This window comes from Neophocaena asiaeorientalis, unplaced genomic scaffold (assembly GCF_003031525.2).
Source record: "Neophocaena asiaeorientalis asiaeorientalis breed wild unplaced genomic scaffold, Neophocaena_asiaeorientalis_V1.1 scaffold606, whole genome shotgun sequence".
Classification (NCBI taxonomy): Eukaryota; Metazoa; Chordata; class Mammalia; order Artiodactyla; family Phocoenidae; genus Neophocaena; species Neophocaena asiaeorientalis.
In genome coordinates, this window is record NW_020173687.1 from 9,622,709 (window position 1) to 9,639,776 (window position 17,068).

At 40.4% G+C, this 17,068-nt stretch overlaps 1 pseudogene; it reads left to right on the forward strand.

Moving 5' to 3' along the window:
* Positions 1–1,018: 1,018 nt before the first annotated feature.
* On the forward strand, positions 1,019–16,846 carry LOC112402962 (60S ribosomal protein L7 pseudogene; annotated as a pseudogene).
* The last annotated feature ends 222 nt before the right edge of the window (positions 16,847–17,068 follow it).

A 17,068-nucleotide genomic window follows, 5' to 3' on the forward strand; every position in this document is an offset into this window, starting at 1 on the left:
AAGATTATATACCATTTGTTGATTTCATTTTTTTTAACATCTTTATTGGAGTATAATTGCTTTACAATGGTGTGTTTCTGCTGTATAACAAAGTGAATCACCTATACATATACGTATGTCCCCATATCTCCTCCCTCTTGCGTCTGCCTCCCACCCCTCTAGGTGGTCACAAAGCACAGAGCTGATCTCCCTGTGCTATGTGGCGGCTTCCCACTCGCTATGTTGATTTCATTTTTAAAGCAGAAAATCCTGGTACCTCACATTCCTGTTTTTATATCTGTAGAATGGGATTCTGTAAAATCTAACTGAAAAACTGGCACTAAAAGAACAAAATCTTTAATAATATGATCTTACCCCCAAATGCCTGTAATGATGCCATAGCTAACGTGAAGATTACATCACAGATTATATACCATAATACTGTCAGGAGAAAACAGAAAAGTTGACACCTTCAGTTCAGAAATATTTACTGAACACATACTATGTTCCTGGCATTGTGTGAGCCATGGGGAGACACGAGAGAAGGACATCAATATATGATTTTATTCCTTTCAAGTAATTGTATTTCAGCTATTGCTATTATAAAAGTAACACATGATCATCTGAAATAGATTTAAATCTTACATGTAATTTAAAAAGAAAGACGGAGGACAATCCAATAAATGTGGCTGGGGAAATTTACTATCAAGCTAGAAAAAATAAAGGTAGATTCCCTGCTGTAGTTACAAAAATAAATCCCCCTTGATTAACAAAACCTGAACAAAACTGACAGTTGTGGAAGAAAATACGGAGGAATACATTTTTAGTTTATTCAAAAGACACAAATACCATCAAAGAAAAGAGATTCAACAGCTCCAAATTTAAAACACCGATAATAGTAATAGCAATAAGGCACCAAATAGCAAATTTAAAGGCAAGCAGGATACTTGCCACCTATTTTAGACAAATTATTAACATCCAGCATGCACAAAGATCTCTTTCAAATCACTAAGAAAAAGACAATCCAACAGAGGAGAACATGGCAAGGGCTAAGGACAGAAAGATGGTGGGAGAGGACAAACGTGGTCAGACCATTTGCAAGGGGCTGACTCAAGAAAATGGACTTGAAAAGGACAGGTGAGCTAGTCTCCAACTGTAAGATCGGCAGACCTTTACAGCTGGTGATACCAAGTGTTGGCAAGAGTGGCTAAAATATAAAATATGGGACTTGAGTGTCCAGTCCTTGTAATATATGACTTGTATGTTGCTGCCTTAAGAAAACACACTGACTTGGATAAAATTGTAAGCCCTCCATGCCTGGTCCTGCCCTCTGCTAATTGTGGAAAGAGTAGAGTACAAAGCAGAGGCCCTGCAGCTGTGGTTAGAAGCCTAGACCCACATCTCAGGCCAGCTCTGCCACTTACTGGCTGAGAGGCTGGGGGCAGTGACCCCCAAATACCTTCAATTCATCCTCACACTGTAAGATCTTGAGCAGGTTCATTAATTTCCCAGAAACTCAACATCCTCATCTAAATGATGGGCACAGGGTTAGTGGGAGGATGAAGTGAGATAAGGCATCTGGCCCCTGGCCCAGATCCTGACACATGGTAGGTACTCACTTAATGATGGCTATAACTGGAACTTTGTATTGGATCCCCCATAAATTGTATAATACCTGTGACAATAGACTCTGGGACAGGCACAAAATAAATACCAGTTAATTCTAGTGTTTTGCCTCAAATATTCACAAGAGATTCTCATTTTAGATAATAATGAAATTAAGATATACATTTACATATCTTGTATGCAATTCAAGATGTATACATTGGTGTACATTCATAAACGTGGCCTCCCCTGTTGGAATTTCCCCTCCTCCCTTCTGGAAACTCAGAAGCGAAGTGATGCCCAATACTACAGCTCCTACTGGACATATAAAGTAGATTTTACTGTGTACAAATAAATGGGTGTATAGACAGATTGCTCAGGGATGATTATACAGTCCATCTTATGTATTAGGGCATTTTTACTTGTATCTATATCTTACTTGATAACAATGCAAAGCAGAATGTAACTTTTTTTTCCCTTTTCTTCCTCCCAACACACCTGTTGATCAGCAATCCTGTTCATCATTTCTCCAAACCAGATCTTTTTTTTCCCTGGAGCTTTAAACATTTTTATTTTGAAATAATTTTAGATTTAGACAAGAGTTGCAGAAATAGTGGTTCCCAAAAATACCCTTCACTGAACTTCCCCAAATGTTAACATCTTACATGAGCACAGGACAACTGTGGAAATGAAGAGAATAACCTTGCTACGATACTGCCGCCTGATCTCTGACCTTATTCAAAATCTGCCAGTTGTCCCACTCAGGTTCATTTTCTGGTCCACGATCCCGTTCTGCATCCCACGTTCATTTAGTTGTCCTCTAACAGATCCTCAGTCTTCCTTTGTCTTTCATGACCTTGACACATTTAAAGAGTACTGACCGGTGTTGTGTAGAATGTTCCTTAATTGGAAATTCTTTGATGTTTCCCACGATTAGGTAGCAGTTATGCAACTCTTTTTTTCAGGAATGCCACCCGTGGCTTTTTTCAGTGCATCATATCAGGACTTACCTGAAGTCAATATGTCTCATTAATGATGATGTTAACCGTGGTCACTTGGTGAAGGTGGTGTCCATAGGGTTTCTTCATTCTGAAGTTACTCTTCTTCTCTTTGTCCTTAATGAGAACCCTGGGCGGGAGATTCTTTGAGACTATGCAAATATTCCATTTCTCATCATTCTTTTGCTCACTAACTTTAGCATCCGTCCACCGTTCTTGGCTGTAACAGTTATCCCTGTGGTGTTCGCTAAATGGTGATTTTCAAATTCTGTCATTCCTTTCACATTTGTTAATTGGAATTTCTGTAAGAAGGCTCTGTCCTTTCCCCCCATTTGTTTATTGACTTATATCATTTATTATTCTCATTGCTTATTTAGTTCAGATCACTCTAGATTTGGCCATTCGAAGGTCCTTCAAGTTGGCTCCTGTGTCCTTTCAACATGGCCCCATAGTTTTTAAAGCACTTCATTACTTTCTGGTATCACAAGATGTTGCAGGTGAATCTTGTGTATTACCTGCCCCAGCTCTGAGATTAACTGTTTCTCAAAGGAGCTCTGGTTCTTTTTATGGGAGAATAGTATTTAATCGTGATCTGCACACTAGTGTATCCATTGCCACTGGGTGTCTCTAGACTGTATCTATCTTGCATCTTCCCTCCTCTCTCCATCCCCACCACCATCCCCCTGGTAGAAGTCATCATCGTATTTCACCTGGATAACTGCCTCTTTATGGATCCCCCTACTTCCAGTCTTGCCTTCCTCCAAGCCATCCTCCAAACAGTAGCAAAAATAGAATCTTCAAACATTAGCTGGACACCATCATTTCCTTGCATAAAACCTTTGCTGGGTGTCAAGATTAAGTCAGAATAACTGAAATCACTCTGTCTTCAGACATAGGGGGAATTGAAGCCTTGCTCAAGGCCTGCCATGTCTTAGCACAGGGTTGGCAAACTTATTTTGTAAAGGACCAGAAAGAAAATGTTTTAGGTTTTGCAGGCCACTCAGCTCTGCTGTTGTAGCACAAAAGCAGGCATAGAGGGCTTCCCTGGTAGCACAATGGTTAAGAATCCGCCTGCCAGTGTAGGGAACATGGATTCGAACCCTGGTCCAGGGGCATTCCCCATGCCACAGAGCAACTAAGCCCATGCACCACAACTACTGAGCCTGCACTCTAGAGCCCACGAGCCACAACTGCTGAACCCGTGTGCCACAACTACTGGAGCCCGTGCTCTGCAACAAGAGAAGCCACTGCAATGAGAAGCCCACGTACTGCAACAAAGAGTAGCCCCCACTCGCCACAACTAGAGAAAGCCTATGCATAGCAACGAAGACTGGCAGAACCTGGAACCCATGGGGAAGGGGATTCTGGGAAATGTCAAAATGGCAACAGACAGATTAGCCCAGTGGCTTTCACGTTCCCATGGACTGAAATTCCCTCCATACCGTGGCTGCTTTCTCCCCTTGCTCACTGCACACACTCCACTATGTTCTTCTCTCTCAGTTCTTCAAACCTGCCAGTCTCTTTTGCACCTCAGGACCTTTGCACATGCTGTCCCATTTGCTGGGAATGCTCTTTCCACCCGCTTTTTTGATCTTTTTTATCTTTTAGATCTCAGATGAAAGGGTACTCTCTTGGAGAGGCCTTCCCTCACCCTTCTATTTAAAATCACCTTCCCTTTGAGTAGAATCTGTCTTATCTCAAAGCTAAGGGACCTCAGCACCTTAGTTTTGTTCCTTGTCACCTCTCCAAGATTTAGAACAGTGCCTGGCACACACAGGTGCTCAGATACATACTAAATGAATGTAACACTTAGCACAAATGGCTAACATTTCACTTGCCTTATATACTATGTTGATTGATTGTTGATCTGCTCTCTATATCCATATAAGCTCTTTTAGGGCAGAGTTTGGGACTCTAGCATTTATTGCTTATACCTAGCCCCTAAAATAGTGCCGGAACATAGTTGGTATTAAGTAAATATTTGTTGAATGAATCTCACGCATTTAAAAAACCTTACTATAGATAGTAAATACTAGATAATCATGGAGATCAGGTAAAATTACATAGCAAAATTTTCTTTTTATTAAGTATGTTTAATGTCCATTCAGTGTCTAGACTTCTCATATTTTCATGTGGCAACCCATCCAAGGAGGGGAACTCTGGATTTGGAAGGTCCCCTCCAAGTGTGGGACCAGCGTGCCCTGTCAGTTCTTTGCCTCACCTTAAGATGTCACTAAGTGACTTGGCCGTGGCTTCCACTGGCTGTTGCTGGAAGAGCTGGGAGGTCAGGCCAGGGAGGGAGGAAATGACCTGGTGTCATGAGCAAATCTCCCACTTCCTCCGGCGCCTGGCAGACAAGGTGACGAAGTGCTGATGTGTCCCTCCTGCTTTACGGGGCGTTCATTAGCACACCTGATATTCCAGAGCCCTGGAAACCTGTTTTCTTCTACAGCCAGAACTTTAATAAATCAGGCCAAGCCAGATAAATCATGTCACGTCACCATTGACTCCATGGTCGTGGGTCCAGCACTGTTCCTAGGACACTAGGATGGACTCACGTGTTCAGTAATATTTCTGCTTCCAGGAAGTAGTGGGGGAGCTGATAAATATAGGAAAGAAAAAAATAAAAGTAACAGAAAAATCCTAAAAGCAAAGTGGTATTTGGATTGGATCCCAAAGCAGCGAAAAAGAACATGAGTGGGGAAAATTGGTTAAATATAAACAAAATGTCTAGTTTAGTTAATAGTGTTGTACCAATGTTAATTTCTTAGTTTGTTAACTAGGAGAAGCTAGATAAAGCATATCTAGGGGGGCTTCCCTGGTGGCGCAGTGGTTGAGAGTCTGCCTTCCAATGCAGGGGACACGGGTTGGAAAGAACTGTACTATCTTTGAAATATTTCCATAAACCTAAAAGTAGTTTTAAAAGTGTACGAGGCAGTGTTGGCTTGGATAGCAGGGATATATTTTGTGGGCTCCTGAGGCAGTGAGTGAATTCCTGAAATCGAACAGACCTGGGATGAATCTTTACCTCTACTACTTACTAGCTGTGTGACCTTAAGCAAGTGACTTAACCTCTCAGAGTTTTCGTTTTCTTACTTTTTTTGTGTGTGTGGTACGCGGGCCTCTCACCGTTGTGGCCTCTCCCGTTGCGGAGCACAGGCTCCGGACGCGCAGGCTCAGCGGCCATGGCTCACGGGCCCAGCCGCTTTGCGGCATGTGGGATCTTCCCGGACCGGGGCACAAACCCGTATCCCCTGCATCGGCAGGCGGATTCTCAACCACTGCGCCACCAGGGAAGCCCTAGTTTTCTTATTTTTAAACAATGTCCATGTCATTGGGTTGTTGTGAGGGCTCCATGAGATAATATCTCCTAGTATGGAACATGCACATCATAAATTCTGAATAAATGCTACCTCTCCTTTCTCTGGCATTTCAGAAAAAAAAAAAGAGCAATCAGCTGTGCTTAAATATTTGGAAAATAAATAACAAGAGGTGAGATTTGTATTAGGTCACCAAGGTTGGCTCTTTTGTATTAGAAAAGCAGGAAGGGGACGAGCGCCCCACCTGAAAGTGAGCCAAAAGAATCACATTTGGTCAGTTTTTAAATCTATGAAAAGTATTTCTTAAGCTGTTGAAAGGCATTTTTCTATTAAAACTGGTCTTAAAACTTGTGATTTTTTTTCTAAGATAAAATTAGAGATGAGCAAAGCAATACTTGTGAAGGTTATTCACTGCAGCACCGATTATAAATGCAAAAGATTGGAAACCACTTAAATGCCACCAAGTAGGGAAGAGTCTGGGTAAATAACTTATGGTTCATCCATTTCATGGAATTCTCTGAAGACATTTTTAGAAATAAAAAGCAAGTGTCTGTATATATACGTATATACTTATATGACATAGTCATCCACAAAGATGCATTGACAAAAAAGAATAGGGCGCAGAATGTGCACACAATATGCTATCATTTATATATCAAAAAGAGTATATGTTAGTATTTATTTCATATATGCATCCAGTATCTCTGGAAAGATATGCAAGAACCTGGTAATAGTGGTTGCTACTTGATCTGCACCAAAGAAAGGGACCATCTATCTTGTTAAAAGTCACATCCATCTTGTTAAATTGTTACTGCCAATAAAATTTTACATTTTTTGTTTAGGAATGTTTAACCAGAACTTATAACATACTTGCTTCTTCAATATATTTTTTAACTTTTTATTGTGGAAAATTTCAAACATATACAGAGGAGTGAGAATCCTAATGATGCACCCATGACCCAGCTTCAATAATGATATAACTTCTGTTGCTCTGATTTTGTAGTATAGTCACCTTGTTTTCATCAATTACACAAAAATTAATAATTGTAATAGTGACTCAGTTCCGACGAAAGGAAGTTAAATTTTTTGAACTTATGTATAAATTTCCTTGCTGAGAATTTTGATAAGATGATCAATAAAAGACTTCTAAGCAAAAAATATTTATTACATTAATATAAAATTCCATGAGGATGTGGAATTGAAGTGCAAATTTAAGGAGAAAACTTAAATAATGACATAAAATTTCAACTATTAAAGAACAGCTTATTCATGTATGATTTAAGTGGGTGACGGTGGAGGTCCAGGATACATGATATTTAGATTATTTTCAATACATTTAAAGAAATTATATAACGAATAATTATAGTGCCAGTATCCTTTGAAGCTGTTTAAACATAGGAAGATTTAGATATAAACTTTAAAACATGTAAGGGAGTACATACTTTTAAGAAATTATTTTATAGAGTATGAGAGAAAAACAGTTTGAAGATCACAGCTCTAGAAAACCTGATGTTTATTTCCAAGTCTCAGGGAGCTGTTGTGTTGATGGGATAGAAGGTCATGCCTGCCTGAACCCTGAGACAGCACAGGGAACCTGGAACCTGAGATTGAGGTCTGATCAATGTGTCTCTTTCCCACTATCCATCATGACTGAGTTGGATTATTTCAGGAATGCAAGGTTGGTTTAACACTTGAAAATCAACCAATTTAATTCCCCCATCCAAGCCTAGGGTCACAGATGTTTTAAGTCCCCTTGGCCATTGTATATATATAGAAATAAACACCACTAGCCACCATCCCTTCCTTTACTTATCAAGCAACCCGTTGAAAGCAACCTGTTTTCTCTTGAAAACTTTTTTCTTTCTTCAATGCGTGGATAGTGGAGGGTGAAACTCGTGTGTACTCTAACCAACTACCTTGAAAGAATGGTGGCCACTCTGTCTCTTCTCCCTGGCTGCGTATTCTGTCTTAACACAGTGTTCTTCCAAGAGCGGCTTTTCTACCTGCAGTTGGAATCCCTGTAGATTCCTGGGCCCCAGCTCAGAACCACTGAGTCAGGCTTTCTGGGAATCTGTGCTTTAAACATCTCCCTCCCCAGTACCCTAAAGTTTATAAAATGCCATTCTAACTCACTTTCACTATTCACACTGTTCAGAAAATAAAGTCTCTATTTTATTTCCACCGTGGGGCCTTCCCTAAACCCTGTCTTGGCCTTTCTGCGACCTGACTGTTCCTCCTCTGATCCCTTTGAGGGTTTCACTTCCTTCCTATATTCCCCCAAATCCCTATGCTCCCCAATACATATGCCTCCTGCCCCGTTCTCTTCAGATTTCAGTTGCCTGCCTTTCTGCTGATGATTCCCAAGTTCCCATCACTAATCCCAATGATTCTCCTAACAGTGGCCAGCTTTACTGAGTACTTACTGAGGAATGTACACCAGACCTTCACTTTGATTAGCTCATTTATTGCCCAGAGTAGCCCCTTGAGATAGGTCATCATTATCACCCTCTTACAAATGATAAAACAGAAGCTCAGAGGGAGACGCAACTTTTTCCAGCTTGTAACAATTAAAACTGGGTTTTGAACTTGGGACAGTTTGACCTCTTAACCTCTCTGTAGATACCTCACCTGTGCTCCAAAATGCCTGACACAGAACTTGGTACCTTCCCTTTGCATTCTCCCTCCCCAACTCCTAGGCCAGATATCTTCTGTTTGCCCTTCCAGAACCACAGGATGTAACCCCATGTCCTGAGTCTTCACATCTGGAAATACTCCCTGCAGATCTCTTAACTTCATCCTTTTACTCTCTTATCTCGCATTTTTTTGCCACTCACTCTCCTATTACTAAAAATGAAGTACAAGGAAGATCTCTCAAAAATTATCTGAACTTAGTGACAGAACCAGAAACAAAGTAACATGTCCAGGTATGGAGGCTTCTCTACTTGTAAACAGGACGTTGCTGAGTCCATATTATGCAAAGTCTAAGTGATGGAACACAGGTAACCCTTGTTAAGGTGTGAAGTGAAGGTGTAAATAGAACCTTCACTTTCTTTTCTAACCTAATCACATACCTCTTCTTCCCCACATTTGACTCTGTCATTGCTTTAGTATTTATCAAAAATGAATAATTAATGATCATAAACCCTTCAGAAATAAGCACAAATAGGAAAATGCGGTAGACCAGAAGGCTGATCATGGTGGCTTTAATAATCAGTCCAGCCTAAAGATTTAATCCCTCCAAATGTGCCTTTTATTTTTTAACTTGGATTATTTGTAATATTTTTTTTTCATATAAAAACCCAGAATTTAGCATTCTCTTGAGAAATCAGACAGTCCAGCAACAGCAGGTCCACTTTCCTACATGTCAGTGATTGGTAAGGGCAGAATGTTGACAGTTCTCTTTAGACAGGGCATGGGCTCCCCAGATCACTGCATCTCTACCATGTCCTGTCATCTCTCTGATTCTGCCCCTTAGTGTCAGCGGCCCTTCATCTTCCCACTTAGCGTTGTTTGTTTAATCTAGCCTGCAGTCTCCCTTTAGACTTGGGCAAGAGGAGCCTCTGCCCTGGACTCCTCACTTTTGTGTCTCTGAATATAAAACACACAAAAAAAAAATTTGCTAAAAGTCATGGGCAAGTCTGCCCTTCAACATCTGGTACTCAGCGGTGGCATTGTGCAACCCATGGCATTAAACAGGCACGCTTGTGACTGACACCGTTCAGACCCCGGGAAACACTTCACATCTCTGGTCGCATTCTGCAAAGCAAAAGGCACTTGCCTCTGAATGCCTTGAAGGTTTGTTGTCATACTGCTGCCAACATCAGACAACACTGCTTCATGGTGCATGGAGGATTTGAGCATGGGAAGCACTTAGGAAAGAGAAAAGACGACTGAATTAACTGTTGGAGCCTTCTCCCATGCCGTAAATGCATCAGATACTTGTATAGCCCATCTCCATAGCAATACCAGAGCAACCCCTTTCTTGTTTTGCATTGTCCCAATTCATTATTCTAGAGGTGCTTACAAAGAGCACAGTATTTGTACCAGGACATTTTGTAATATTAATTCATATAACTCTTCAATTTGCTTATACCTTGGTCCTGAGGTAACAGGCTTAGATTCTCAACATTGGCAGCTGGACAAACACTGAATGCTAAAATTGAAAGTAGTTTTATTTTTATAATGAATATTTAATGGGATTTAACAAATTCTTTTAACTATATATATATATATTTCAGCTTTGTGTAAATAATTTTTATGTAAAGCTTGATCTCAATTATCATTTGTATTTTACCTTTCCATCTTAAATAATTTTGGACATTTTGGTAGAAAAAGATTTTAAAACATTTGTGAAGTATTTATAACATCTAATTTTTTAATGAGTATTCACATTTTTTATACTTTGATAATTGTATTTGATTGTTTTCCATTTTTTAGATGATTATTGACAAAATGAGGGGTCAAAAAATGACAGGATTTTATTTCGAACAGCCTAAGGGCTATATTTACCCCATGAACTAAGAATGGTTTTTATATTTTTAAAGGTTTGTACAACAAACCAAGAAGAATATATGAGATCGACCACAAAACCTGAAACATTTATTATCTGAATCTTTACAAAAATATTTTAGTCTTTGGTCAATAGAATATAAATTATGTAAAAACCTGACTGTAACTATACATTTTATGAGTCTACTGAAATGGAAACAACAAAAAGAAATGGGATAAATAATAACTTATGAATTATGTTTGTTACTCATATGAATATCACAGGCCCATCAACAGGACACCCAGACATGTGCAGTAATCAGTAAATTCTCTCCTCTGGTTGTTTGCAGACTTTTAATCATATATAAACAATAACTTGACACATATGTTTTGCTTTTGTCATTATGAATGTATACGTGTCAAAGTGGGAAATTAAATGTTTTGAGATTTGTTTAATGACTTGCACGCCTCCTGGCATACGGTGTGCGAGCCATAACCCACGAATGTTGTTGGCAGATCTGCCTGTCCGTTTTCCTCTGCCCCCTGAGTGCATCTGAGTTTCAGTTTTGCCTTAGCCTAAAAATTTTGACCAGAACTCAAGTGACAGATCCCAGTATCTATCGCCCTCTGTTGGCGTTGAGCAGAGTTGTCACACTTTTGCTTCCGCGTGGAGTTGTGTTCAAACCCGGTAAAGCTCGGAGTTGAACACATAACTAGAGGAGTTTCTGTGCTTTGTATTAATATCCTGGTTACATAATAACTTCAAAATACTTGAAGCAGCAAAGGTGCTTTATGAGGCAACATTCCTATCCCAGAAAAAAAGTCATTTTGGTCAAATCCTATCTTTCTTTTTACTAATCATCATCATTGCTGCAAATGCTTTGGGCCAATGTTTCCATTCAGTCTCTCAGACCTTTTTATTGATATTATTTTGACACCGGGAAAGGGACGCATCTTCCGGTTAATTGGTGGAAGAAATAACACTAAGTCAAAGGATGGTAGGGCATTGATAACCCCAAGAAAGACTCAATCCCCTCGCCACTGGAGGCAAAATAAGACAGACGGAGAAGGGGGACGCGGAGAGGGATGGTAGGGGAGGAGCTGGGAAGGGAGAGTGAGAGAGGATGCCTCTGGGCTCCGACCCCCACTGGGTCCTTATCAGCTGCCTCTACCTTAACTGCTTCCTCCTTAACAGGCTTTCACCAGCTACGCCGGGTTACTTTCTTTCTGGGTGGAAAGAGGTATTGCTCCTTTTAAGGGTGAGCCTTAGCGAATCGGAGCTTTGGGGTCTTTCTCCTGAAGCCCCGCTGACCAACCCCCAAGTGCAGGCTCTCAGTGGTCAGACCCCACTCATGAGAGCAAACAGACCACCCTCCCCGAGGGACGCCCCTGAAAACGTTTGCGACCTGTTCTGCTCTGGGATTGAGTCCCGAGAGGTTCTGAAAGTGCAGTGAGGGACTGTCTCAGCACTACAGACGCGTGCAGGAGTATCTGGATCCTGTTCCTTAAAGGAATCAGGAACGTTGCTCATCCCACATTTGAATCTACATCTGACACTTATTTTGTCCTGCGTTGTACCTACTCAGACATTTTCCTACAGTTGCATAAATTAGTTCTTACCTGTGGCTTTCAGTTTCACACCTTTTTAGGATCTTTACCATAACCAGAGAACTAATTTATGCAACTCTAGGTTAGTATACTTCTGAGTGTTTCTTTTAGGGTTCAACCTATAAAAGCCAGAAAGGAAAAAAAAAAAAAAGTTTGGTCTAAGAAATTAAGAAAGATTTTCACTTTTGCTGGGGAGTACCGTTTAATTCTGCAACTCCCTTTTTAAAAATCCATTGAAGTAGTATTCTAGCACACTTGCTACATTTTCAACATTCCTAAAACTGCCCACAGTACTTTAAAAAAAAAAAACCCTCTAATCACATTTCATGTTGACTTTCATTTTGTCACTTTGAATCGGGGCAAAAAGTCTCAAGATCTTTTCTGTTTTCTTGTTTTTGAAAATAGCGATTCCAAAGGAGGGGCAGGGGCCTTTTTCCCCATATAGGATTTTAGTTTTTAAACTCAGATCCACTGTTCTGACATGCTAAGACATCGGAGTCTTTCCGTGCCTATACTTTCCCTTAATTCCATCATTGACATATTTTGATGTCTGTAAACCCAACAGAAGGAAGGGTCCCGAGTAACCAGACGTAAGTCAGTATAAAAAAGGAGTTGGGGGGTCTTGGGGACACGGACTCCTCTTCAGAATCCCCTGAAGAGAGATTGACCATTGACAATTTAAATCTTCAATGCTTTATCTCTTTGTTTGAGTCTCGGAATGCCATTGATACCTTCTTTGTATTTATAATTGTTTTAATTAGCCACCCAGCAGGGGCCCCTCTCCCAGCTGGATTATGGGCAGCACAGCAGGACCTTACAACCCAGTTAAAACAAAGCCCAGACTTTATGGCTCGCTTAATTTCTTTTATCTGTATCAAAAATTTTTGTTCTTTTTTCTCTTGCTCTCCCTCATTTTCACTCTTTTTTCCCCTCCCCCTTGTGTTTGTGGGGTCAGGAGCAAAAAGCTTAGACTCCCAAAATGGCTTTGCTTTTGAAGAATCAAAGAATTATGGAAAAACCTCTACAGTGAAGATTTATCAGCAGCTCACATCTCAAGGAGGAAAATAGCATGTGCTTGTCCCCTGCTCTTCCTAACATGCCATAAACCTCTACCGTGATTGTATCTTGTGCATTACGCTGAAATTGATGTCGGTTGCTAAACTTTAGTGGGCGGAGGGGAGGGGAACGTTAGCAAGAAGGCTCCTCTGTTGTCCCTGGTGTTGTTTGTTCTATTTGACCACATCCTTCTTTTGTGGATGGAAATCTGGAGGATCAATTATGATGCAGATCTGACACCATTTCCATTTGTGGGAGCGGTGTGGCCAGGGATGTTTGGACTTTTGGAAATTCTTACATTGTTAAGACTTTTTCCTCCACTTTGAACTGGATGCTGCTACTTTGGTGTGATCACAAACACACTGCCTGACCCAGAGCATTTCATCAGAAGAAACAGAAACATAGGGCTTGTTTGTGGCTTTATAGAAATTGCCAGGGCCTCTCTTTATTTGTGAATCTATAGAACTGCCAGTCTAGAAATTAAAACAGGACTGATCCCTGTGGAAACATGCATCACTGCTAAAAGTAATCTTCCTTCACTATGCTGCAAATAATCTAGTTTAATTTTTTTCTAATAATATCCGAAATAACTTATTTGCATTTAAAAAGAAGTGATAGCTCCAGTTATCAGATATGGAAAAGGCTTTGAACTGGCTTCTGTATTTCTGTACAAAGGTCTTAAATGTTGTTGAGCCCTACCTTTATTTCTAGAACTTCCCAGCAACCAGACAGGGTTGGGAGTGGAGGGGTTTTGTTTTCAGTTTGTGTACAATTACCCAGTATTTGGGTGTCTTGAAAACCAAGGATGGTTATAATTAAAATTTTATCGTGTTACCTGGATTTATTTTTGGCTTTGTAGCCTATCAGAGACCCAGACATTCCCTTGGCTTTGTAAAACAGCAAATATCACAAAGACCATGAATAAATACCCATAGCAATTTGTTGGGTGCAATTGTAAGGCTTTGAAATTCAATGATAGGATTGAGAAGAGGCAGGAAACCCTGTGTGAGCTAGAGGTCTAGGGGTTGGGAGACTCTTGCAGGAGCCTAGTGTCCTTGAGGGGCACTAAATTACTAAAGGATCAAAGAACGATGCCCAACATTGTCACGTGCGACATATGTATATATTTATGTTCATGAAGATAGTATGGTTTGATGGTTGCACAACATCACGAGTGAGCTCTGCCTCTTAATTATACACTTTAAAACAGTTAATTTCATGTTAGGTGAATTGCATGTCAATAAAAAATAAAATGAGACAATCTCACCAAAAAAAAAAAAACCAGGATAATTAAGATTTGGAAAGCACTTTATAATTTACAGATTTTTTTTCTTCTATTTTTTAACATGCACTGTCTGGCTTAATCCTCATAGGACAGGACCCCTTTGGGATCCATGTTTTGAATATTCATCTCATTTCGTATCCAGGCGAGGGGACTCGACTCACCTAGAGTCACCCTCTAGTGACAGCACAGAATGAGAGACTTAGAAATCCTGCTTTTCTGTAGTGCGCTTGCTCCATCAAAATGACAAACAACAGCCTAGTTTTCTACGTGTCGATTTACAGGTTTTGTGGATGCTTGTTTGCTTGCTTAGATGGTATTAGAGTGGGAAATGTGGTGCTTAGAAGCCAAGCAGATCTGTGCTGGGAGCTGCTAAGTACTTGCTCTGAGCCCCTCCCCCCCCCCACCGGCACCCACCTCCCGTGCTCATCTCCACCTGGGGCTGGATCTCACCCAGCCTCCCAGGGCTGCTGTGTGATTTCCAGAGCCAGCCCAAATGCAGTACATTATAAACATGCTTTATAGTGTACCTGTCATGCAGCCAGACCTCAGTAATGGAGCATTTTCACTTCTATGATGATGGTTATAATCACTGTCATTTTTATTCCTATAAATGTGACAACATTGACCCACAAGCAAAGGCAGAGAATTCTTTTCAGTGTAGAATATGGTTCAGAGCGTCAGCAATTTTAATCTGTGTGCAGATTAAAGATAAATAGGAATATTTTTTAAATCACTTATTTGGGAGATTTTTATTCCCCTCACAGATGTTACTGTGAATATCTGTATGTCTGTGTAAGTATATACATATCCATACAAGAAATCCCCATCACTGTAAAATATTATATGTTAGCATAGGCATGGAAGGAAAAACACTGGAGAAACCCATGGTCTCTGGAGTGGGTGGGCTCATAGTCTTTCCTTTCCATGGAATATGTTTTGTAACGCTTGATTTTTTGTTGGTTTGCCTTCTTCATCCTATATCACCAGTCCTGGAAGCATGCCAGGCACAAAGTGGACCCTCCATACATTTTTTGTGGAATTAATATATATAGCGAATATGTAACCAGGAAAGCAATGAAGGGAATTACACAAAATAAGTTTTACGAAATCACCGCTTTTATCACAGTAAGGAAAATACCCTATGATAATATACTGGTCAAATTTCCAACAAAAGATGTATTTCCAACTTTATTTTTCGCTTTCTTTTTTCTTAAGCCCGAACTGAAACAACAAAAGGCATGTTTTTTTCAGAATCTATTAGAGGCACTGAGCTCCTGGTGGAACAAGCTGGATGGCTCTTGTCCTGGCTAAATTCTATTAGCGGAGGGCCATGCCGGTGGCTTTGCGCTGCCTTGTGAGCTTCAGACGGTTTCGACTGCACCTCCTGAAGTCCCTCTTCATGACATCATTCACATCTGTGGCGACTTAAGCCTCCTGTTGCTTTGAAAAAGGAATTTGAGAATATGAAGGGTTTATACTCTCTAAACTAATTAGCAGTGACCAGTAACTTGAGGAGGCCAACGTGCCCTCTAGGACACTCAGTTTACCTGGGGGTCTCGCCAGGTCCATCCAGCCATTTCTAGATACGTTACCAACCCCAGTGAGGGAGGAAAGGAGGCGTGCACGTTTTTAAAATAGAGAACTAATTAAGTGTAGTTCTTCCAAGATTTCTTTTTGTGTGATGTGACCTGGCAACCAAATGTAGCATCCGGTGTTTGAGAAATGGATTTTCAAGGAAAAGGTGGTGCTCTACGGAAAAAAGTTTAATTATATAAAGCAATTAGTGAGATGGATACATTAAAAGAGAAGACAATAAGTGGGTTTTCTTGCATAATTGTAACATACAAAATATGTATTTATAACATACATAAATAATATAGTGTGCTCTATCCTGATATGGAACAAACTTGAAGATATAGTAAATAAGGAAGTCCAGGTATAAAATGGTGTACATAAGAACTGAAATTCGAATGGCTAGGATGGCAAGAAAAGCCAGCAACTTCTACGTACCCACTGAACCCAAATTGGCATTTGTCATCAGGATCGGAGGTATCAGTGGTGTGAGCCCAAAGGTTCGACAGGTGTTACAGCTTCTTCGCCTCCATCAGATCTTCAGTGGCACCTTTGTGAAGCTCAACAAGGCTTCAGTGAACATGCTGAGAATTGTGGAACCGTACATTGCGTGGGAGTACCCCAACCTGAAGTCAGTAAATGAACTGATCTACAAGCGTGATTATGGCAAAATCACCAAGAAGCGAATTGCTCTAACAGATAATGCGTTGATTGCTCTGCCTCTTGGCAAATACAGTATTATCTGCATGGAGGATCTGATTCATGAGATCTATACTGTTGGAAAACGTTTCAAAGAAGCAAACAACTTCCTGTGGCCCTTCAAATTGTCTTCTCCACGAGGTGGAATGAAGGAAAAGACCACCCATTTTGTAGAAGGTGGAAATGCTGGCAACAGGGAAGACCAGATCAACAGGCTTATTAGAAGGATGAACTAAGGTATCTACCATGATTACTTTTGTAATCTGGTCAGTTAATAAACAGTGACTGCTTTCAAATTGAAATTTAATTAATTAATTAAATAAAATGGTGTACGTAGTATAACAAAAAGCATATAGGTTTAGCAGCATCCCTGGACCACTAAATGCCAGAGGTACCCACCACCCCCCCAGCTGTGATAACCAAAAATATCTCCAGACAGTGTGAGATATCCCCTGCTT